The sequence below is a fragment of the Aegilops tauschii genome, chromosome 1 (assembly GCF_002575655.3).
Source record: "Aegilops tauschii subsp. strangulata cultivar AL8/78 chromosome 1, Aet v6.0, whole genome shotgun sequence".
Classification (NCBI taxonomy): Eukaryota; Viridiplantae; Streptophyta; class Magnoliopsida; order Poales; family Poaceae; genus Aegilops; species Aegilops tauschii.
In genome coordinates this window covers 8,054,549-8,078,673 of record NC_053035.3, presented here as the reverse complement: position 1 = coordinate 8,078,673, position 24,125 = coordinate 8,054,549, and the positions used below count along the sequence as shown (strand labels likewise).

General features: G+C 46.7%; 1 pseudogene; it reads right to left on the bottom strand.

Annotated features, from left to right (window-relative positions):
• LOC123494458 (uncharacterized) overlaps positions 1 to 23,918 on the bottom strand; it is a 28,823-nt pseudogene extending 4,905 nt beyond the window's left edge.
• Between the last annotated feature and the right edge of the window lie 207 nt (positions 23,919 to 24,125).

The following is a 24,125-nucleotide window of genomic DNA, read 5'->3' as shown; positions in this document are numbered from 1 at the left end:
TTGGAGGAATTCACGTCTTCATCGGGAAGATCGGCGAACCGGGCCCTGAGCCGGACATTTGCACCGACCTCGTCGAGACGGCTCAGCGTGCAAGCCCTGCCCGGGTTCAGCCCGCCGTGAAGCGTGCGTTCGTAGGATTCATCAATGATGCGGAACTTGAACCGGCGTCCGATGGTGAGAACGTCGTCTACTCAGATGACGAGTCGTCCACCGGGGAGACCGAGTCACTGTACCAACTGCAAGATGGCCAGTTTGGGGGCTATTCCGATGGCGACAGTATTCCGGACCCCTTTGAATCGTCGAACCGGGTTGCGATCTTCATGGCTGGAACTCAGCCCACGTTGCAATCTTCAACCGCGGCAGCAATAATTTCCGGATCGGCAGCTGGGGCGGGAGGCCCCGCGCGGCGGCCGGCCCAAATCTTGTCCGATTTATTGGACGCCTGGGCGACCTTACTGACCACACAAGTTACCGCCGACACCCAAGATCAGCATAATGCGGAGGTGACTAAGCTGCAGGATTAGATAACTCAAGCTAAGGAAGACTTAGCGGCTGAAGAAACCAGGATGGCTGAGGAGCGGGCCGCTTTAGAGGCACAAGCACAGCGGATTCAGGCTGAAAATTATCGACTGCTGTTGGATCAGAATGCTTCAAACGACGTGTTAAGGAGAAGGCATCGATCACGGCTACCACCGGTTTATGTGGCAATGAATCTCTTTGGCACGCCAGGAGCAGGAACCAGTAATCCGGCAGCGGTGAACCGGATTGAGGCGCCGACGACCAGAGCACCGGATCAGCCACGGGTGACGGACCCCCCTCGACGGACCCATAACCCGCTGCAGTTTGTACCGGCGCTGCCGGGTCACTTCTCCACCCCTTTGGATAATATGATCGCTGCCGCATCACGATTAGCCGCTATTCCAATGGATGGTGAATCCCCAGCGGCGGTTGAGACGCGGCGTGCTAGGGATCTTCTTTGGACGGCTATGGTGCAGCAGCAGACTTATTCATACAGCGGAGACAGAATTCATTCAGCCCCACGCTCGAGCCGGAGTTATAGCAGGCACATCGATGAACCGGCTGTGTCAAGCAGTGCGCGGAATCGAGACCCTCCTCGAGGACCTAATCCGGCGCGTGGTGGGGAAAATGCTCAGGATGTGGTGAACAGCGGAGCACGTCGAGAAGCCGAGTTAGCAGCGCAGGACCGTCAGCTCACTCCGGTTCGTCCGGTGGCTTCCGTAGAGCAAGGCCTTACTTTCAGCTCTTGGGGGGTGCCCTGCCTCGTCCCGGCTTTGCAAAATGTACGGCTGCCCAAGGATTTCAAGGCCCCCCGTAAGGTGCCTAATTACACCGCTGATGTGCCTCCCGATTCATGGATTGAGAGTTATGAGATGGCTATGGAGATGTTAGATGTGGATGAAGCGGCCTGCGCGAAATATTTCGCTATGATGTTGGATGGAACAGCTCGCACGTGGTTGAAAAGCTTACCAGTTAATTCCATTGGGACATGGGCTGAGTTAAAAGCCCGGTTTATAGCAAACTTCAAAGACATGTGCAAGCAACCTATGTCAATTGTGGACTTAGCCGCCTGCGTCCAGGAAGAAGGCGAGTCAACAACCCATTGGGTGCGCCGGGTTTCAGAGATCTTACATTCTTCGGATCGCATCAATGCCGACTCGGCGATTATAACATTGGAGGGGAATTGTCGGTTTCAGCCTTTAAAGTTGACACTAGTAGAAAACTGGGCTTTGGTCACAGGGCAATATTCACATTAGTCCTGGTTCAGTCACGAACCGGGACTAATTTGAGCATTGGTCCCGGTTCGTGCGGCGAGGGGCCTGCCGGGCCTTATGGGGGCATTGGTCCCGGTTGGTGGGACAAACTGGGACCAATGGGCCTCGCTCCTGGCCCACCACCATTTGTCCCGGTTGGTGGCTTGAACCGGGACCAGAGGCTCACCCTTTAGTCCCGGTTCATACCACAAACCGGGACTAAAGGGTTGGTCCTAGTAGCGGTCAAAGTTTAGTCCCACCTCGCCAACCGAAGGGCGCTCACACGGGTTTATAAGCCCGTCCCTCTCTGCCTTGTTGAGCTCCTCTCAAAGTGAAAATAGATGCCCTTATACAGGGAATTTGACCTAAATTCAGAGTAAATTTCTTTGAATTTCATAGAAATTTATTATGAATTTAGGTTGAATTTTCTCTATAGGCGCATCTATGTTCATTTTTTTATAGTAAATAAAATAAATAAACCTTAATCAAATAAATAAAAATAAATAAACCTTAATAAAATAAAATAAAATAAATAAAACTTAATAAAATAAATAAAAATAGCAGCAGTAAAATAAATAAAAATAGCAGCAGTAAAATAAATAAAAATAAAATAAATAAAGTAAAATACATAAGTAATTAGAAACAAAATGGAATAAAATAAATAAGTTTTTTGTTGTAAGTAGAAACAAAACAAAATAAATAAAGCAAAAGAGAAAACAAAAAACAGGGAAAAAATTATGCCACCTACTAGGCCACCACGGCCTGAATACGACTTGAAACCCAGCCATGGGACAGGATTCAGGCCCGCAGAAGGCCCAGTAGGCCCCACAGGCAAAGAGAACGGTTAGGCCCGAAAGCCTGCAGTTGAGAGGAGCTCGAGAGGGTGGGCGCAATAGCGCTTATAAACCACTCTCGAGCTCTCTCAACTAGCGAGGTGGGACTAAACTTTTGACGCGGGGCAGCACAAGGCCTTTGGTCCCGGTTGGTGCCACCAACCGGGACTAAAGGTGGGCATTGGTCCCGGTTCGTGGCACCAACCGGGACCAATGCCCCCTTTAGTCCCGGTTCGTGCCACGAACCGGAACCAATGAGTTGCCTATATATACCCCATCGCCACAGCAGAGCACTCCACAGTGCTCTGTTTTTTCTGGCCGGCGAGGGGAGGGAATTTGGGTGCTCTAGCTCACCTCCTATGCACATGAGGTGTTAGATGAAATGTTTGAGCCAGACTAGTTAATCTTTCTCCTCTCGAAACTCGACCTCCGAGCTTCATTTTCCCTGAGATTTGTCTAGGTTTAGCGGTCCGTCACGTCCCGTCCCCGTCTTCACCGACATCGATCGCCCGCGCCGATCTCGTCGCCAGCACCACCGTGGTGAGCCTCTTGTTCTTATCTTCTTTCTGAAAGAAAAAAAATTCTTACTTTAGATAGATACTTGTCTAATTTTGTTACTTTTATTATTCCTTCTTATTACATAGTGCGATGGTTTTGGTATCCGCCCCCGTCGGCCCTCGTCCTGTCTATGATTCGGATGTGGTATATATTATCTTTTTATAACTATTTGGTTCATTTATTATTTATGACGAATATGCCGACCAACGTGACATAGATTTTATTTATCTAGGAGGTGGTTGAACCGAAAATTCCAACCGACCCTATTGTCGAGAGGTTAAATTTAGTTGAAGAAGAAAACAATTACTTGAAGGAAAAAATAAAAAAATTGAGGAGGAGAAGATGATATTGGAGTTGCATGTTGCGGATGTCGTCAATGATCACAAGATCAAGATGGATGCATTGCGCTTGAAGATTAGAAAGATTGAAAAATATGCCATTCATACCGAGGCTTGGTATCATTATGTCGTTGGATCAATTGTTACCTTGGCTGCGATTATGATCGCATTTGTTTTCGCATTGAAATGTTTTACATAGTTTCAATGTATGGTTTAATTAATTAGATGCTCTGGAGAGCTATATATATGTTGTTAGATGAGAACTATGTATGTACTTTTGTTTTAATGTGATGATGAACTTCTATTAATTTGGTCACTTAATTATCTATTCATGATGTTCTGTAATGGTTTTTGACACACTTAATTATCTATAATGCACGCAGATGAACCGGCAATGGATGTACGGTGACAGACACACCTCCGAGTACATTACCGGCGTGCATGATTTTCTCGAAGTGGCTGAGGCAAACAAGCAGAATGGTTTTATGTGTTGTCCATGCCCTACATGTGGGAATGCGAAGTCTTATTCTGACCGGCAAATCCTTCACACCTACCTGCTTTACTCGGGTTTCATGCCACACTATAATGTTTGGACGAGGCACGAAGAAATAGGGGTTATGATGGAAGACGGCGAAGAAGAAGAGGACGATGACAACTATGTGCCCCCTGAATACGGTGATGCTGCAACGAGGGAAGCTGCTGAAGATCAAGAGGAACCAGACAATGTGCCCAATGATGCTGCAAGGGGGGAAGCTGCTGAAGATCAAGAGGAACCAGTGCCCGATGATGATGATCTCCGCCGGGTCATTGTCGATGCAAGGACGCAATGCGAAAGTCAAAAGGAGAAGCTGAATTTCGATCGCATGTTAGAGGATCACAAAAAAGGGTTGTACCTCAGTTGCGAAGATGGCAACACAAAGCTTGGTACCGTACTGGAATTGCTGCAGTGGAAGGCAGAGAATGCTGTGCCTGACAAAGGATTTGAGAAGCTATTGAAAATATTGAAGAAGAAGCTTCCAAAGGATAACAAATTGCCCGACAGTACATATGCAACAAAGAAGGTCGTATGGAGGTGCAGAAGATACATGCATGCCCTAATGACTGCATCTTCTACCGCGGTGCGTACAAGGATCTGAACGCATGCCCGGTATGCGGTGCATTGCGGTATAAGATCAGACGAGATGACCCTGGTGATGTTGACGGTGAGCCCCCCAGGAAGAGGGTTCCTACCAAGGTGATGTGGTATGCTCCTATAATACCACGGTTGAAACATCTGTTCAGAAACGAAGAGCATGCCAAGATGATGCGATGGCACAGTGAGGACCGTAAGAAAGACGGGAAGTTGAGAGCACCCGCTGATGGGTCGCGGTGGAGAAAAATCAAGAGGAAGTACTGGGCTGAGTTTGCAGCTGACCCAAGGAACATATGGTTTGGTTTAAGCGCGGATGGCATTAATCCTTTCGGGGAGCAGAGCAGCAATCACAGCACCTGGCCCGTGACTCTATGTATGTATAACCTTCCTCCTTGGATGTGCATGAAGCGGAAGTTCATTATGATGCCAGTTCTCATCCAAGGCCCTAAGCAACCCGGCAACGACATTGATGTGTACCTAAGGCCATTAGTTGAAGAACTTTTACAGCTGTGGAATGGAAACGGTGTACGTACGTGGGATGAGCACAAACAGGAGGAATTTAACCTGCACGCGTTGCTGTTTGTAACCATCAACGATTGGCCCGCTCTCAGTAATCTTTCAGGACAGACAAACAAGGGATACCACGCATGCACGCACAGTTTAGATGACACTGAAAGTATATAACTGGACAAATGCAGGAAGAATGTGTACCTGGGCCATCGTCGATTTCTTCCGACCAACCATCAATGTCGAAAGAAAGGCAAGTGTTTCAAAGGCGAAGCAGATCACCGGAAGAAGCCCGCCATGCGTACCGGTGATCACGTACTTGTTATGGTCAATGATTTACACATAATCTTTGGAAAGGGTCCCGGCGGACTAGCTGTTCTGAATGACGCTGAGGGACACGCACCCATGTGGAAGAATAAATCTATATTTTGGGACCTACCCTACTGGAAAGAGCTAGAGGTCCGCTCTTCAATCGACGTGATGCACGTGACGAAGAACCTTTGCGTGAACCTGCTAGGCTTCTTGGGCGTGTATGGGAAGACAAAAGATACACCTGAGTCACAGGAGGACCTGCAACGTTTGCACGAAAAAGACGTCATGCCTCCGAAGCAGTATGAAGGTCCTGCCAGCTACGCTCTTACAAAAGAAGAGAAAGAAATCTTCTTTGAATGCCTGCTCAGTATGAAGGTCCCGTCTGGCTTCTCGTCGAATATAAAGGGAATAATAAATATGCCAGAGAAAAAGTTCCAGAACCTAAAGTCTCATGACTGCCACGTGATTATGACGCAACTGCTTCCGGTTGCATTGAGGGGGCTTCTACCGAAAACGTCCGATTAGCCATTGTGAAGCTATGCGCATTCCTCAATGCAATCTCTCAGAAGGTGATCGATCCAGAAATCATACCAAGGCTAAGGGGTGATGTGGCGCAATGTCTTGTCAGTTTCGAGCTGCTGTTCCCACCATCCTTCTTCAATATCATGACGCACGTCCTAGTTCATCTAGTCGACGAGATTGTCATTCTGGGGCCCGTATTTCTACACAATATGTTCCCATTTGAGAGGTTCATGGGAGTCCTAAAGAAATATGTCCGTAACCGTGCTAGGCCAGAAGGAAGCATCTCCATGGGCCATCGAACAGAGGATGTCATTGGGTTTTGTGTTGACTTCATTCCTGGCCTTAAGAAGATAGGTCTCCCTAAATCGCGGTATGAGGGGAGACTGACTGGAAAAGGCACGCTTGGAGGGGACTCAATAATATGCAGGGACGGATATTCTTGGTCTCAAGCACACTACACAGTTCTACCGAACTCTACCTTGGTGACCCCGTATGTCGATGAACACAAGAACAGTCTGCGCTCCAAACACCCGGAGCAGTGTGACGACGGGATTACATGTGAACACATCAGGACTTTCAGCAGTTGGTTGGAAACACGTCTCAGAGGTGACACCACTGTTTGTGATGAGTTGTACTCGTTGTCCAGGGGACCATCTTCGACTGTATTGACTTACAAAGGATACGAGATAAATGGGAATACATTTTACACGATCGCCCAAGATCAAAAGAGCACCAACCAAAACAGCGGTCCGCTTTGATGCAGCAACCGAGAGGGGAAAGGACACATATTATGGTTACATAATGGACATATGGGAACTTGACTACGGACATGATTTTAAGGTCCCTTTGTTTAAGTGCAAATGGTTCAATCTGTCAGGAGGCGGGGTACAGGTAGACCCACAGTACGGAATGACAACAGTGGATCTGAACAATCTTGGGTACACTGACGAACCGTTCGTCCTAGCCAACGATGTGGCACAGGTTATCTATGTGAAGGATATGTCTACCAGACCGAGAAAAAGAAAAGATAAGGAAGCGAATACATCATACGATGAGCCAAAGCGCCACATAGTTCTTTCAGGAAAAAGGGACATTGTGGGAGTGGAGGGCAAGACAGACATGCCTGAAGATTATGAAAAGTTTCATGAAATTCCTCCCTTCAAAGTCAAGGCTGACCCAAGCATTCTGATAAACGATGAAGATTATCCATGGTTACGGCGCAATAAGCAAATGACACAAGTGAAGAAAAAGTGAAGACTTTCTCCCGCAACTATTATGATGATACCATGCCAACTTTGTAACAGACGAGTATGATACCATTGTCCATTTTGTACACGAAGTGCATCTAGTTTTTTCCGTAACCCTCTCAACTTTCTTGCACATGCTATGTGGATGAAATGATGATACCATGCCAACTTTCAACCTTTTCAGAGTTCATTTGAAATGCTTTTCAATTTTAGGGTCTTATAGCTCAAAATAATTAGTAAATGCATGAAAAATAACAAATGAAGTCAGAAAGGGTTGAAAATTGATGATGTGGCTTTGAATGGTGCATTTTGAACACACAAAAAGTCAGGAGTTCAAATAATTTTTAAAAAATGAAATCCCTTTGTAACAGACGAGTTTCCATATGAAATCCTGATACTTCGAAAGAGATTGTCCGTTTTGTACACGAAGTGCATCTAGTTTTTGCCGTAACCCTCTCAACTTCCTTGCACATGCTATGTGGATGAAATGATGATACCATGCCAACTTTCAACCTTTTCAGAGTTCATTTGAAATGTTTTTCAATTTTAGGGTCTTATAGCTCAAAATAATTAGCAAATGCATGAAAAATAACAAATGAAGTCAGAAAGGGTTGAAAATTGATGATGTGGCTTTGAATGGTGCATTTTGAACACACAAAAAGTCAGGAGTTCAAATAAGTTTTAAAAAATGAAATCCCTTTGTAACAGACGAGTTTCTGTATGAAATCATGATACTTCGAAAGAGATTGTCCGTTTTGTACACGAAGTGCATCCAGTTTTTGCCGTAACCCTCTCAACTTTCTTGCACATGCTATGTGGATGAAATGACGATACCATGCCATCTTTCAACCTTTTCAGAGTTCATTTGAAATGCTTTTCAATTTTAGGGTCTTATAGCTCAAAATAATCAGTAAATGCATGAAAAATGGTGCATGAAAAATAACAAATAAAATAAATAAGTAATTAGAAACAAAATAATATAAACTTTAATAAAATATATAAATAGAAGCAAAATAAAATAAACTTTAATAACATAAATAAAATTTATGAAACTAAAATTATCAAAGTATTTTTTGTTCAAAACATTATAAGCAACCTCTAGTATTATTGAAACTAAAATTATATAAAATTGATGCAACTAAAATTATCGAAGTATTTTCTGTTCAAAATCATTGAAAGCAAAAATAATTTTCATAAAGAACTTTTTTTGTTAGAAACTTTAATAGCAAAAAGAATTATCATAAAGTAAAATAAATAAGTAATTAGAAACAAAATAAAATAAAATAAATAAGTTTTTTGTTGTAAGTAGAAAAAAACAAAATAAATAAAGCAAAAAAGAAAACAAAAAAGGCAAAAACTAAAAATTATGCCACCTACTGGGCCACCACGGCCTGAATACGACTAGAAACCCATCCATGGGCCAGGATTCAGGCCCGCAGAAGGCCTAGTAGGCCCACAGGCAGGTATAGAGAGGTTAGGCCCGTAAGCCTGCTTTAGAGAGGAGCTCGACAGCTCAGGCGCACCGCACCTTATAAACAGGTGCGGCTCTCTCTCAGCTAGCGAGGTGGGACTAAACTCCCACCACCACGCCGCTATGCAAGGCCATTGGTCCCGGTTGGTGGCACGAACCGGGACCAATGCCACCCTTTGGTCCCGGTTCGTGGCATTTTCAACCAGGACCAATGCCCCCCTTTAGTCCCGGTTGGTGCCACCAACCGGGACCAAAGGCAGCCGCTTCCCGCCCTTTGGGCTGCTGAAAAGAGGCCTTTGGTCCCGATTGGTGGCACCAACCGGGACTAAAGGGGGGCATTGGTCCTGGTTGGTGCCACGAACCGGGACCAATGCTCTCAGTATATAAGAAAGGACTTAGCGTTTTTCAGATTCATCTCTGCATCAGTTCCCCCGCCCCGACGACGCCGCCAGGCTGCCCGAGCTCGCCCCGTCGACGCCGTCGCCGCCCTCTACTGCCTCGTCGACGCGCAGCCGCCCCTTCCCCGAGCACGCCGCCGGCGGCCCGCCCCGACCACGCCGCGCGCCCCTGCCCTGACCACGTCGTCGTCGCCCCATCTGCCCCGACCACGCCGCCGTCGCCTCTGCCTCGCCCTGCCCCGACCACGCCGCCGTCGCCTCTGCCCCTGCCCCGACCACGCCACCGTCGCCTCTGCCCCTGCCCTGACGAGCCGCCGTCGCCTTGGTCAGGGCCGGCACTGCCCCTCTGTTTATATGTCCTTTTTTAGATCTTTTTTTTGCATTTTTATAAAAATGTATATGTGTATGTATATATGTTCTCTATGTATATATATATGTTCATGTATATATGCAAAAGATAGATTTTTAGAAAAGTTAGGATTTTTTTCTGTTCATAGGTTTTTTTGGTGATTTTAATTATTGTAGAATATGCAAATGTTTGTATATTCAAATGAACAATGCATTAGGCAAAACCTTTACTTTTTTCGAAATTTTCTATTTGAACATTTTTTTATGAATGAGAGGAAAAAGGAAAATAAGAAGAGGAAGAAAGGAGAAGAAGAGGAGAGGAAGAAGAGGAGAAATAAATAAGAAGAGGAAAAAAGAAGAAAAAGAAGAGGAGAAGAAGAAAGGAATAGAAGAAGAAAAAATAGAAAAAATTCTATTTTTTTCTTCTTCTCTCGTCTATTCGTTTCTTCTTCTCCTCTTTTTTTTCTTCGATCTTCTCCTCTATTCCTTTCTTCTTCTCCTCTTTTTGTATCTTCTTCGTTTTCTTATGTTTTATAGGGTCTGTCGTCGTCGATATACCCCTCTCCTGATAACTTCAACATGAGGGGGGGTCGATATACCCCCTCCCCGATAATATTATTTTCCCATGTACGTATGTCGTCGTTGTCGATATAACCCCCTCCCGATAACTTCAACACGTGGGGGGGTCGTATACCCCCTCTCCGAAAACATTATTTTCCCATGTATGTATGTCGTCGTTGTCGATATATATAACTCCCTCTCAGATAACTTCGACATGATGGACGGTCGATATTTATACCTCCTCTCGACCATGATAACTTATACCACGGGAGCACCCCCGGCCCTCTCGCTCGACCAAAACTCTCGAGGACACCCAAACCCTAGAAAAAAACGATGTCGGTCTCCTACCCCCTCCCACCGCGCCCCTACCCTTGAAGCGTTGCCGAGGCCACCCCAAACCCGGAATAAGCTAGGTCTACGTTTGCACTAATATATCCACCTGCTGTCATGTTTGTGTAGTAATTGCCATGTTGTAATATTTGCAGAAAAAATGGAGTACGGACGAGACGAGCAAGCAGAAGAGGTATTGGGGGACATAATCTTAGCCAGAGGTGATATCTTGTCGTATCTTAACGACAATGATGGTCTGGAAGAACAGGGTGAAGAAGCAGGCTACGATGATCGAAGAGTGGAGGATGAAAGACATGATTATGATGGCTCCGGTGACCCAATGCTGGTGCAAGAAGGAGCCCGTGGTGACGGCTTCGGTGACCGAACAGAGTCCGGCCAGGTAAATATATTAGTTAAGCCTGTGCTGACTAGCTAATTGATGCATTCATTGTTTTGGTATGTATACATATTAATTAACACTCGTCTTTCTTCTTTTTTCTAGCCCTCCGGATCGAGCACTACTTCGGTAAAGAGACGAGGCCCGAAGAGAAAGTTGCGCTCGGATGAAAGGTTTGAGATCACAGCAATCGCGTGCGACGGCCAACCGATTGAACCCATCCGGACAAAGGATGCATTTGCTGCTCAGTGCGGAGTTCTAGTTAGGGACAAGATCCCGATCAGCATCCACCAATGGTATAAGCCTGAGAAGGAAGACCCTGAGGTGTCTTATGTCAATGATATGCAGAAAGATGATCTTTGGACTGAGTTGAAGGCAAATTTCACCCTACCGCCAGAGGAGGATCCGGAGAAGGCAGTTAAAGAGCAATTAATCAAGTCTCATGCTCTTAAGAAGATGGCAGACCTATTCAGGAGGTGGAAGAATGAGCTGAAAACGTTTGTCGACAAAGAAGAGACACCAGAATTCATGGCCGGTATGAGAAGATCAGAGATCACTGGCCCGCATTTGTGGCCCACAAGACATCGGAAAAGAGTAAGAAGATGTCAGCGACAAACAAGAAGAATGCTGCGAAGAAGAAGCTTCACCATCGCACGGGGTCAGGTGGCTACCTCAAAGCCCGGCCTAAGTGGGACAAGGCTGAGAATGATCTACTTGAAAAAGGGATCGAACCACAGACAATGAACTGGACAGACCGTTGCCGGACTTGGTTCTTCGGGGCTGGCGGAACCTTGGACCCTGTATCAGGGAGGTGCGTTTGGACGAACGAGCTTTTGAGAATACCAGTCAAGAAGATTAAGCAATATATCGATGCAGCGCAGGAAGGGGCGTTCGTTCCAGACAGAGAGAACGACGAGCTCACAATGGCCCTCGGGAATCCTGAGCACCCTGGACGGACATGAGGCACGCCAGGCTCCATTCCATGGAAGGCTGGTTTTTCGGACGCAGCCGGTTACAAAAGCCAGGAGAGGAGGAAAAAATGGAGCAGACCCAAATTCAGAAGCTGCACGAAAGGGTTCAAGCGCTAGAGGAACGAGACGGCAATCGACATGCCGAAACTACCCCCGAAGCTACCCCGCCATCTCAGTGGAGAAGCAGCGTGGCTTCCACCGAGCTGCTTCAGCCGGAGCATGTCTTGACGGCTCCTGCTAGCTACCCCGTGGATGCTATCACGGAGTCTCAACATTGCCACCTTATGGCGCAATGGCAGAACTTCAAAGTCAAGGCAGCTGTTGGCTCTGTTTTACCTCCTGAACCCGGTGCAACCTACCACTGCCGGCCGATTCCAGAAGGATATGCTAGGGTGATGGTGGATGAAATAACGGAGGGATTTGAGGACCTCCAGCTTGACCACCCTACCGGTGAAGGGGAGACTCGGCTGGGTTTAGCTCTGAAGACTCCGTGCCTATGGCGGAAGGAGCTCATTAACCTTCCGAACTAGACGCCTCCGGCGAGTAAGGGCACTCCGCCGCCGCCTCCTCCTCCAGCGAGTGATCAGGGCACTCAGCCTCCTTCTCCGGCGCGTGGCGGCACTCCGCCTCCTCCTCCGCCTCCTCCTCCGACGAGTGATCAGGGCACTCAGCCTCCTTCTCCTGCGCGTGGCGGCACTCTGCCTCCTTCTCCGCCTGCGCCGGCGTGCCAGAGCAGCCAGCCTCCTCCTTCTCCGCCTCGTCAGCAAGGGCGGAAGAGACCCGTCGCCGCTCCGGCCTCTCCAGCGCGTCGTAGTCCTTCTCTTCCGCCTCGTAAGCAAGGAAAGAAGACAGCCGCAGCCGCTCCGTATGCTCTGCCGGCGTCTAGCAGTACAGCTGCCCGAGGCGGGAGGCAATACAGATTCGGTCCTTCTCTGAAGACTCCAGAGAAGTTACCATACGAGAGGACCGAGGAGGAGAACGCGAGGATCGTGCGAGCCGAAGTGAAGAACTTCTTTGAAGGGGTGAAAGCAAAGAAACATCCACCCCCGGAGGAGAAGGTAGATCCGGTGAAAGCGAAGCGCACTCTGGATGCCCTGACAAAACCACCAAAGTCTCCGCCGAAAGGCAGCTATGAGCGCATTATTGCAAAGACATTTGTCGAAGCGGAGCGGTCGGGAAGTGCTGTCAGTGATCAAAGGTTAAAAGAACGACGAGCTGGGAAAAAAATTGCCCAGCTCGGCGAACAAGCGAACCAATCGTGCCCCCCGCTCAAGGTGTCTAAAGACATCGTCGCTAATGATCCGAGGATGGTGGCCGGTTATAGCAATCTTGGAGATTACCTGCCCGACGATGTACATTATGAAATCATGGAGGTGGACGAACACAAATACCATTACGGGAAGCCTCTCGTCAAAGATGAAAGATCTCTAACAACGATGATGCGAAGATTACATGATTAGTACATGAAAACCTGCAGAGAGTCTGATGGGATGAATACTTTGACGCTGAGAGTTAAACCGGAGCATGACCTCGTTGGAATTGAACTGCTGAATGTTCCATTTGAGGAGTTCTTCTAGTTTTTCAATCAAAAGGCCCTCGATAAATCAACGATCACTTGCTACTGTCTGTAAGTAGTACTACTTCTGTCATTAAGTCTCTCTATATAGGTCAGCTCTTTCATTGCATGTATTTATAATTATCCTCACTATATTATGCAGATTGAAGATCGCTGAATTGAAGAAAAAACAAATCAGTGATATTGGGTTCATTAACACAAATCTCATAGATGCATATACGGTTTAAAAACATGCCAAAGAGGCCGAGGCCAACTTGCTACGATCGTTGGTATTAAATCAAAACAAAGATATAATACTCTTTCCTTACAACTTCAAGTGAGCGTTACTGTCTTGTGCATATTCGGTTTCCCTTATTAGTCCAGGTTATGGTAATGTAATTGATGAATTATGCATGTATGCGCAGCTTCGACTATATTCTCCTAGAGATTAAGCTTGAGCAGGGAGTAGTAACCGTCTTAGACTCGAGACGAAAAGATCCCCAGGACTATGCGGACATGACTCAAATGCTCGAGAAGTAAGTTAAATCGATCATTATCCACCATATCAACAACTTTGTTCATTTCCTGATATCAAGTAGTTGTTTTGTTTGTCTGGCAGGGTTTGGAGAAAATTCACCACAAAAGCTCCGGGACTGCCGAAGAAGCTGTAATTTAGACACCCGAAAGTAAGTACTATAGTAGCATGTTCCGCAAATCTCCTAGTGATTCAAGCGCTAGTTTCATCAATACCATTTAGCATGCTTGATTATCAGTTAGATTGACCTCTATTTTTTGTAAAGTGGTTGTGGCAAGAACAAGGGAATGATTTTTGTGGATACTACGTTTGCGAGTCTATCCGCCACACAACCTGTGAGCGGGGCTACTCTGACGAACAATATGAAGTCCGTAAGCAATAATATTCACAATTTTATTTTATTACCATCATTTGTGTCGAGTTTCATTTGTTCATATATATATATGTATTGACCCCCTTCTTCAAATTAGATGTTTCGGATGCGGGATGAACTCCTAGCAGAAGATCGTATGCGAGCAATTCAAGAGGAATTGGCGGCATTCTTCCTTGACCACGTGATCGCTGAAAACGGAGAATACTATGTGGACCCTGTGTTCTTACAATTTAATTAGGAGATTATATTGTAAGAGATAATTATTGTATATATGTAGCCGGTAGTGTCAGATAGATATGCGAGAACTTGTTGTTCAACCAATCTCTCGGAGAAGGAGAAGTGGTCGATATGACTTCTCTCTGTATGCGTATGTTCATGACGATCTTCTGTTTCCTTCATTTGCTTACTAGCTAGCGTGTCTAGTCCTCTCCATACGTATATAGTACGTAGCGTCGACCAAGCACGGAGCTGGAGAGGACACTTCTCTCTATTAATTAGCTAGCTAACACAATATATGAAACACCTAAATTAACCCCCCAAAACCCCCCAACCCCCCCCCCCCTTTCAAAAAAAACCCCAGCCCCTGAAATGCTGGCGCGTGGATGCCTATAGGTCCCGGTTGGTGACACCAACCGGGACAAAAGGCCCTGCCTATTGGTCCCGGTTGGTGGCACCAACCGGGACCAAAAGCCCCCCTGCCTGGGCTGGCAGCAGCGGCCACGTGGAGGACCTTCTGTCCCGGTTCGTGTAAGAACCAGGACTAAAGGGTTAGGGCTTTAGTAACGACCCTTTAGTCCCGGTTCGAAAACCGGGACAAAAGGCCCTTACCAACCGGGGTAAAAGCCCCTTTTTCTACTAGTGTGAAGTTGGCACGACTCAAGCGTCACTGCAATGACATGGGAACACTTATGGCTGCACTGGTTAAGTATGTTGATTCTGATAGTACCAAGGACCGCGAGTCTGACGATGACAAACCGGGGAAGGGAAAGAAGAGCGGTAACGCCAAGGGGCAGCAGCATAACCCGATGGGCCACAATAATAATGGTAAGCGGAAAGCAGATCATAATTCAGATTTTGTGGCTAACACCAATACATAGAGTAATGGTCAGCGTCGTAAAGGAAAGCCGCCCCCAAGAAGGGCATAGCACAGTCCTAATCCGGAGCGCCTGAATTACCTGTTGAACCAGCCCTGCCCGAAGCAAGGAACGCAGGACAAACCGGCCATGCACCTCTGGAAAGATTGTTATATCATGCGAGAATTCAAAAATTTAGATTTCTTCCGGAATGATCATGGACCATCCGGCGGTTCAAGATCCGGGTCCTATGGGCCGGGTTATGGAGGAGGCAACTCCGGTTCAGGATTCCAAGGCAATCAGGGTGGACATGGCAATCAAGGCAATCAGAGCAACCAGGGTGGTTATAACCAACAAGGACCGCAGCAGCAACAGTCAGGGTACCAAAGTCACCCAAAGCATTTGAATAGTGGACACTACCACGTTTTCACCATCCGCTTATGCAAACGCGATCAGAAGCTTCATAAATGAGCGGTGAACTCGGTTGAACCGGCAGTGCCTCGTTATTTGCGATGGTCTGAGCAGCCTATTGTCTGGAGCCGAGAGGATCACCCGCCCCGGGTTGACAATCCGGGTCATTTGGCGTTGGTGGTGGCGCCTCAGGTTGGAGGTTATAAGTTCACTAAGGTGCTCATGGACGGAGGCAGCAGTATCAACATCTTATATTATGACACCTTCCGTCGTATGGGGTTGACAGATAAGAATCTTAAACCGTCGAACACTGTTTTCCATGGTGTGGTGCCTGGCAAATCAGCCTATCTGGTTGGTAAAATAGCTCTGGAAGTCGCTTTTGGAGATGAGTATGACTCAAGATCAGAGACATTGACTTTCGAAGTGGTAAAAATCCAAAGCTCGTATCATGCCCTGTTTGGACGGTCGGCTTATGCTAAGTTCATGGCACGACCCTGTTATATTTATCTGCAGCTCAAGATGCCGGGTCATAAAGGGACTACCACAGTACATGGAAGCCGCAAGATCGCTTTGGAGTGTGAGGAAGGTGATGCGGCCTATGCTGAGTCGATTTGCGCAGCAGAGGAGTTGAAGTTCTATAAGGACAACGTTGATTCGGCAGACATGACTTCTTTGAAGAAACCAACCACGGAGCATTATCCGGCCTTGAAGTTTAAATCGGCTGATGAGACTAAGATGGTTGATTTTGTGCCCAGCGATTCATCCAAACAGTTCATCATCAGTGCAAGTCTGGATCCGAAATAGGAAAGCGCGCTCATCGAGTTCATCCATGAGAATCGGGATATCTTTGCATGGAAGCCTTCTGACATGCCAGGTGTACCGAGGGAACTCGCTGAGCACACCCTTAATATTGATCCCAAGTTTAAACCGGTCCGACAATTCCTTCGCCGGTTCAATGAAGAGAGGCGCAAGGCTATTGGTGAGGAGGTAGCCCGGCTCTTGGCGGCAGGGTTAATTGTTGAAGTTTTTCATCCGGAGTGGTTGGCTAATCCGGTGCTGGTGCTTAAGAAGAATGGCACCTGGCGTATGTGTGTGGATTACACGGATCAGAACAAAGCGTGTCCGGCTGGTCCTTTTGCCCTCCCCCGTATTGATCAAATCATTGATGCTACGGCGGGTTGTGAGCGTTTGAGTTTTCTGGATGCTTATTCAGGTTATCATCAGATTAAGATGGCAGTTAAGGACCAGGAGAAGACAGCTTTTATAACTCCCTTTGGAGCCTTCTGCTATGTGTCTATGCCCTTTGGGCTCAAGAGTGCCCAGGCAACTTATCAGCGTTGTGTTCAGAATTGTCTTCATAACCAGATTGGGCGCAACGTTCATGCTTATGTGGATGATATTGTGGTAAAGTCCAGGAAGGAGGAAACATTAATAGATGACTTAAAGGAGACCTTAGATAACCTCCGGGTTTATAAGATGATGCTCAACCCGGCCAAGTGTGTTTTTGGTGTGCCAGCAGGCAAGCTTTTGGGTTTTCTGGTGTCTAACAGGGGCATTGAAGCTAATCCGGAGAAGATCAAGGCTATTACTTCACTGGCTAAACCGAAGTGCATCAATGATGTTCGGCAACTGGCAGGCCGAATTGGAGCATTGAGCCAGTTTATAAGTCGTCTCGGGGAGAAGGCCATCCCTTCATATCAAATGCCGAAGAAAACGGACAAATTTGCCTAGAGTGATGCGAGTAATGAAGCGTCTGAGGCTCTAAAGCAGCAGCTTGCCGAACCACCTGTTCTTGCTGCTCCCATGGACAAGGAACCATTGCTGTTATGTGTGGTTGCTAATGCTCAGGCTGTCAGCGTGGCTATTGTGGTGGAGCGCAAGGAGGCAGGAAAGGAGTATCCGGTTCAACGGCCGGTTTATTATATCAGTGAGGTGCTCATTGAGTCAAAAAATAGATATCCACATTGGCAGAAGCTTGTATATGGGGTTTTTATGGCGAGCCGGAAGCTGAAGCAATACTTTCAGGGCCATCCCATTACTTTGGTCAGTTCTGCTCCTTTGGGAGATATCATCCAGAACAGAGAAGCGACTTGCCGGGTTGCTAAGTGGGCTATTGAGCTTGGGCCTCACGGATTAAAATATATGCCTCGCACGACCATCAAGTCTCAAGCACTCATGGATTTCATCAATGACTAGACAGAGTTGCAGGTGCCGGAGGATAGACCGGATAACACATACTAGACGATTCATTTCGACGAATCCAGGCAATTGGAGGGCTCGGGGGCTGGAGTGGTTCTTACTTCCCCTCGAGGTGACAAATTTTGTTATGTTCTCCGCTTGATGTTTCCTTGTACTAATAAGGCAGCTGAGTACGAGGCCCTGCTCCATGGTCTTCGGATGGCTAAGGAGATGAATTTGAGCCTGGTTAAATGTTTTGGTGACTCGGACCTAGTGGCTCAACAAGTTTCTGGTACTTGGGACTCCAAGGACCCCCTCATGGCAGCGTATCGTCGAGAGGTGGATATTGTTGCAGGTCATTTCAAGGGTTATCAGGTTGATCATGTAGACCGGCAAGAGAATGAAGCAGCGGACGCTTTAAGCCGGTTGGGCTCCCGGCGTAAACCGGTGCCGCCCAATGTTTTTCTTGATGTTTTGCATAACCCGTCGGTCAAGCTACCCACGGAGGAAGACTTAGCTATTCCTGATCCGGAGGCTCAGTTGGTGGCGGCGCTTCATGTCACCCCAGATTGGACGATCCCATATTTGGTGTATATGAACCGGGGTGAGTTACTAGATGATGAAGTTCTGGCCAGGCAGATAATCCGGCGTTCCAAGTCCATGACTATTGTCAATGGCGAGCTACAGCATTGCAGTGTGTGAGGGTCTTTTCAACGTTATGTTTCTCCTGAAGAAGGTCGTGAAATTTTACGCGAAATTCACGAAGGTGATTGTGGTCATCATGCCGGTTCAAAGTCCCTGGTGGCTAAGGCTTTTCGTCACGGTTTCTATTGGCTGACGGCTCATGCTGATGCTGAGGACTTGGTCAAAAGGTGCGATGGCTGTCAGAAGTTTGCAGGCCGAGCTCATGTTCCGGCTCAGGAGCTGAGGATGATTCCAATTACCTGGCCGTTTGCAACCTGGGGGCTTGATATGGTTGGACCCTTTAAGAGGTCTAAGGATAAGAAGACCCACCTCTTGGTGGCGATTGATAAATTTACCAAGTGGGTGGAGGCAGAGCCAGTTAGCAAATGTGATGCAGCCACGGCGGTTCAATTTATGAAGAAGGTGATATTCCGTTCTGGTTTTCCACACAGCATTATAACAGACAATGGCATGAATCTTTCCAAGGGTGCTATGGAGGAGTTCTGTCAAAGAGAGCACATCCGTCTTGATGTGTCTTCAGTGGCCCACCCCCAGTCTAATGGTCAAGCGGAGAGAGCTAATCAGGAAATCTTGAAGGGGGTCAAGCCCGGCTTATGGTTCCTTTGCAGAGGACACCGGGTTGTTGGGTCGAAGAGCTTCCTTCCATTTTATGGAGCATTAACACCACCCCCGGTAGATCTACGGGTTATACACCCTTCTTCATGGTTTATGGAGCGGAAGCTGTCCTTCCAACTGATATTCGTCATGATTCACCACGAGTGGCAGCTTATGTTGAAGCAGATAATGAAAGAGCACGCCAGGATGCGTTGGACTTGTTGGATGAGAAACGGGACGTAGCGGTGGCTCGCTCGGCAATTTACCAGCAAGACCTGCGGCGTTATCACAGTCGCCGGGTTAAAACCAGAACTTTTCAAGAAGGCGATCTAGTGCTCCGGCTTATCCAAGATCAGACCGATATCCACAAGTTATCCCCACCTTGGGAAGGGCCCTTTGTGGTCAGCAAAAATCTGAACAACGAATCATATTACCTCATCGATGTTCGAGAGCATAAAGACTCACGCAAGTCAGAGGAGGAGACGATCCGGCCGTGGAACATAGCTCATCTACGGCCATACTACACCTGAGCCATAAGCTCCTATCATGTACATATTTTGATGATGTATATATTATGATCAACATAATAAACCAGAGCCCCGGATAAAGCGGGGTATCTGCTGTTCTTCTCATATCATGAGTGGTTACACGGAGGTTTCTGTTTGTAAAGCGACATCCAGTTTACCCTTTGAATCAGCTTTACAGCTGTCTATCAATATAAGTCACTTGGGGGCTTGGTCGTATTTGAACCATAGCTACACCTCTTGGCTGGCTCAAGGCCACAAAAGAAAGTCGCTTGGGGGCTTGGTTGTATTCGAAACATAGCTACACCTCTTGGCTGGCTCAAAAGCCACGATAGTAAGTCACTTGAAGGCTTGGTTGTGTTCAACCATAGCTACACCTTTTGGCTGGCGCAATGCCATTACTTAGGGGCCAAAGAGTGTTGTCAAGAACAACTCACACATAGGCACCCATTGAGCACAGCTCAAAATGTTGCTTGGGGGTTCTTTGCTATCGCAATGAACAAAGAAATCTGCACTTGCAATAGGCTATCAAGCAGTGGCTTCGAAGCCTGGTATATATACCTAAAACCCCGGGTTAACCTGCCTTCATTAAGTAAGTCACTCCGCCCAGGTAAACCTGGTATGACCCGCCAACTTGACAAGTCAATCGCATATGACCCTGAACTTGTCAATGATAGACTGGCGATTGGTTAAAGATTGAGGGCCATCTTAAAAGGCTTTGTAAAACGGTTTAACTCAGTGGCCTGGCAGCCCATGAAAACCCTCGAATTTGGGCCTGGCAGCCCTTGAAAAGCCTCGACTACAAGTTTTTTTTCTCTGGGTTTTATTGGTCAGTTTTGTTTTTCTCCCTTGTTAATGTTTTTGAGCTAAACCAGCGTCCAATGGCCCGGCCTGATTATAAGTCATCCGTATAAACCGGTGTTTATTTAACCCGGCCTGGAGTTAACTATAAGTTGCCAGGATGATCATCCGGTGTTTATCATAACCCGGCATCACTTATTATATACCAGCATAACATGGTTTGAGTTATCAATACTCAGTATTTGGGTCGTCTCCCTCATTACAAGAATGTTGGTAAACCAACAAAGTGATTCAATATCACAGGTATGATATGTTTCATATTTCATTATTTAAAGCTATGGTTATCAACCTTGGCTATATATTGGGCATTATGACCCGTCCGGTGGTAAACCGCCAGGACAGTTTTCACTTTGTTTTATGCAGAAACAGGGCTGTATAAAACCGATAAAGATCATAAGCAAGTATAGCATGACGGGTTAACAATATTGTGTGCAACAAGTATGCTCGATGGCATATCAAATCAACTGTTCAAGCTAGCCAATTACAAGGCGTTCCGACTACCCATAAGAATGATTGTTTTTCACAAGGATGACAATAGGCACAAGTTAAACCGGCTTCCGGATTATGATTCTACCTCAGGTTGATGTGAAGGTTGCGGATCTTCCTGCGCCAGTTCATCCTCCTTCTCTCCACCCAGTGGCTGGAAGTCAATAGTTGTCCAATCAATTCCTGATAAGGCTTGAAAGACAGCTTCGTCGTGTATAAGATCAGACGGTTGAACATCAGGAGCGTAAGTGCTTACGGATCGGCGGGATCAGATTTTCCACGTCATAAGTTGGAGCACTTATTCGCTTGCCACAGGTGTCATATACATTCTAGTAAATTTACAAGTTAGTATCTTCAGCCAACTTACTTGCCAGTGGTCGCATCTCTCTTGTGATAGCCCGGAGATCGTCATTGTTAAATTCTGAACCGTCCTCTTTTTGGCTTGGGTAACCATTTCCAACATCTTCCGGATCAAGGTCAGAGATCCAGGCCTTGGCGCGCGTCAGTGCAGTAAGGGCACCAGACCTTGCAGCGGATTTCTTCAATTCCACAATCCGGGCAGGCATCATAGACAATTTTTCCAGCGTTTCCTTGATTAGCGACGGGGGCGGATGGTTATTGGAAGCTGTGCAAATGGCTCGTTGCGCGCCGGTATAAAGCTGCTCTACCAAAGTATAGACGGCCTTCAATTTTTTGCGCATATCTGCGCCAAGATGAGTAACACGGCTACCTGCAAAAGGATCATATTATTATTAAACCGGAAGTTTTTATAACTGGTGTTGTTACATATTGGTGAAGAGATTGTTACCAAAGATGGCAGAGGTCATGGCATCAATCTGCCGCTTCACGCTGCTCAGCTCTTCTGTGGCCGGTTTAAGGGCGTTTTCCGCATCTTCTGCCCGCTTTAACAAGGTGGTCTTTTCATTTTCCCAATCTGCCCGTTCGCCTTTGAAGAATTCCTTCAGCTGCTCCATGGTTGTTAAAGCGGTGGTCAGCTCGCTCTTAACTTTGCAAGTTTCGTCTTGCTGGGACTTGATGTTTCCTTGGAGATCAGTTATTTGGGGGTCTTTTTTGGACAACTGAGCCTGCAAAATACAGATAATAAGTTAGCATTACAACATTGAAGTCTCAACCACATAACAAGTTATCTACTTGACACTTGGGGGCTAATGCGGATTGCTTCTTATCAGCTATTAATTTAAAGTCTCAAGCACATAACAAGTTATCTACTTGACACTTGGGGGCTAATGCGTATTCATTCAGATTCAGATGGATTGCCATCATTATAAGTGGTGATGTTAATAGGATGTACCGGTTCATTCTAAAAATATATAAGCCAGTTCATGGGGGCTACACCATCAAAATGCAAATATCGATTGAAGACCCGGTTCAAACCAATGTTATGCACCGGCCCTTGGGGGCTACTGGAGTTGATACGTTAGACCAGTTCTAACAAAAGGACTATTGGAATATTTATGCAAAGGGAAAGTGACATTTACCTCATACCGCTCCTTCATCAGGCCTACTAAACTGGCTTCAAAGTCGCGGCTTGTATACAGGCGGTTTAAAAAACCAGAATGAAGGTCTTCAGCGCTGAGGTTGGTATAATTGGATAACTCGGATTTCCATTTCCCTTTGTCCATAGCAGAAATTTCTTCTTTGGCGCTATGCTTTGATAACGCGACAGGACGACCAGGGGAGCTGAAACCAAGGCCAGTTACGACAACATCGTCGTCCGTAGTGTTGGCAGAACTTGGCGGTTTATCGGATGCTTTAGCCAGACTCGGCGGATCAACAGTTGGACTTAGTGGATCAGCTGACTGGCTTGTTGGATTATTTTCTACCGGTTCAACAAGCGTGTCGGTTGTTTGAGGTTCCGGATTATCAATAACAGTGTTAGCCTCCGGGTCAATGGCCTCTGGGGTTTTCTCCGGCTCGGTAGCCGGTTCATGGACGGTTGGCCTATTCAATCTAGCCTTCTTGCTTGGTCTGGCTTTAGCACTGAAAAGAGCAGACACGAAGATCGATATGACAATATAATACAAGACCAAAAAGTTAAAAGTATGTTATGCTTACCCAGGGACGGTTCTCAGAGGAGGAAGTTGTGTCGCTGACGACTCACCGGACGATGAATGGAAAGTTCCCTGATAATTTGAGTCAGACGGATTAAGAGGATATCGGATGTAACCCGCCTTAGGGTAAAGGGTGTCAGTAGTATAAGCAACCTCTGGGCGACGTTTGCAAACCGACGAATTTGGTAAACCGGAGGAGGTCACCACTTGGCCGCTATGTCGAGTTGTGCGGCGAGCTTCATGCTACTGCGTCTTTAAAAGAAAGTGCGGGTCCAAATAAGAAAGAGGGCATGAAAATTTTACTTTCCGAATGGCTCGACGGATTATTGGTACTGGCACAGGATCAGAATCAGAAGAAAGAATAGTTACCTCATCAGCATGGCTGGCTTCCGCTTCATCCTGATAATGATCATTGTCAATAAGTGTATAAAAAATGAACCGAGAGAGTCAAGTTCTACCTCTGAATCCGGAATATCCAGATCATCATCAATAATGGGCTCAGACGGTTCAACGTTCCTTCTTTTCATAGGATTTTTTGAAGCCTTGATCTTAAGCCGAGGATTCTTTACCGGTTTATCTTGTGATTTTTTCTTCCAGAATGGATCATCGGCCTGCATAGACAAATGGTGAGTCATCAAAGGAGAAATTTAACAAAGGATGGATAAAGGCAGAAATACGGTAGCTTATACCTTTGGCGGTTTACTGGCAGCATAGAAAGGACTGAGCCCGGTTTTGCTGCATACATCTATTGGCTCATTAAGCATCTTTTTAACAGCTTCGGTGACTTCATCATCAGTTAGCTGGATGTCAATATGGCGTTGCGGGTCTTTCAGATCCTCTGTGTATTCACACATTAAACCGGGCCGCCAGCTTAAAGGTAAAACGCACCATGAAACCCAGCATCGGACAAAATCCACGCCTGTCAGCCCATTTGCAACAAAGGCTCTGAGCTTTGCCAGTTGAGGGGCATATTTTGCTCGCTCCTGTGCGGTCAACCGTTGAGGAAATGGATGAGCTTGGGTAAGCCGGTGTGGACGGTAACCCGGCAAAGGATTTTCATT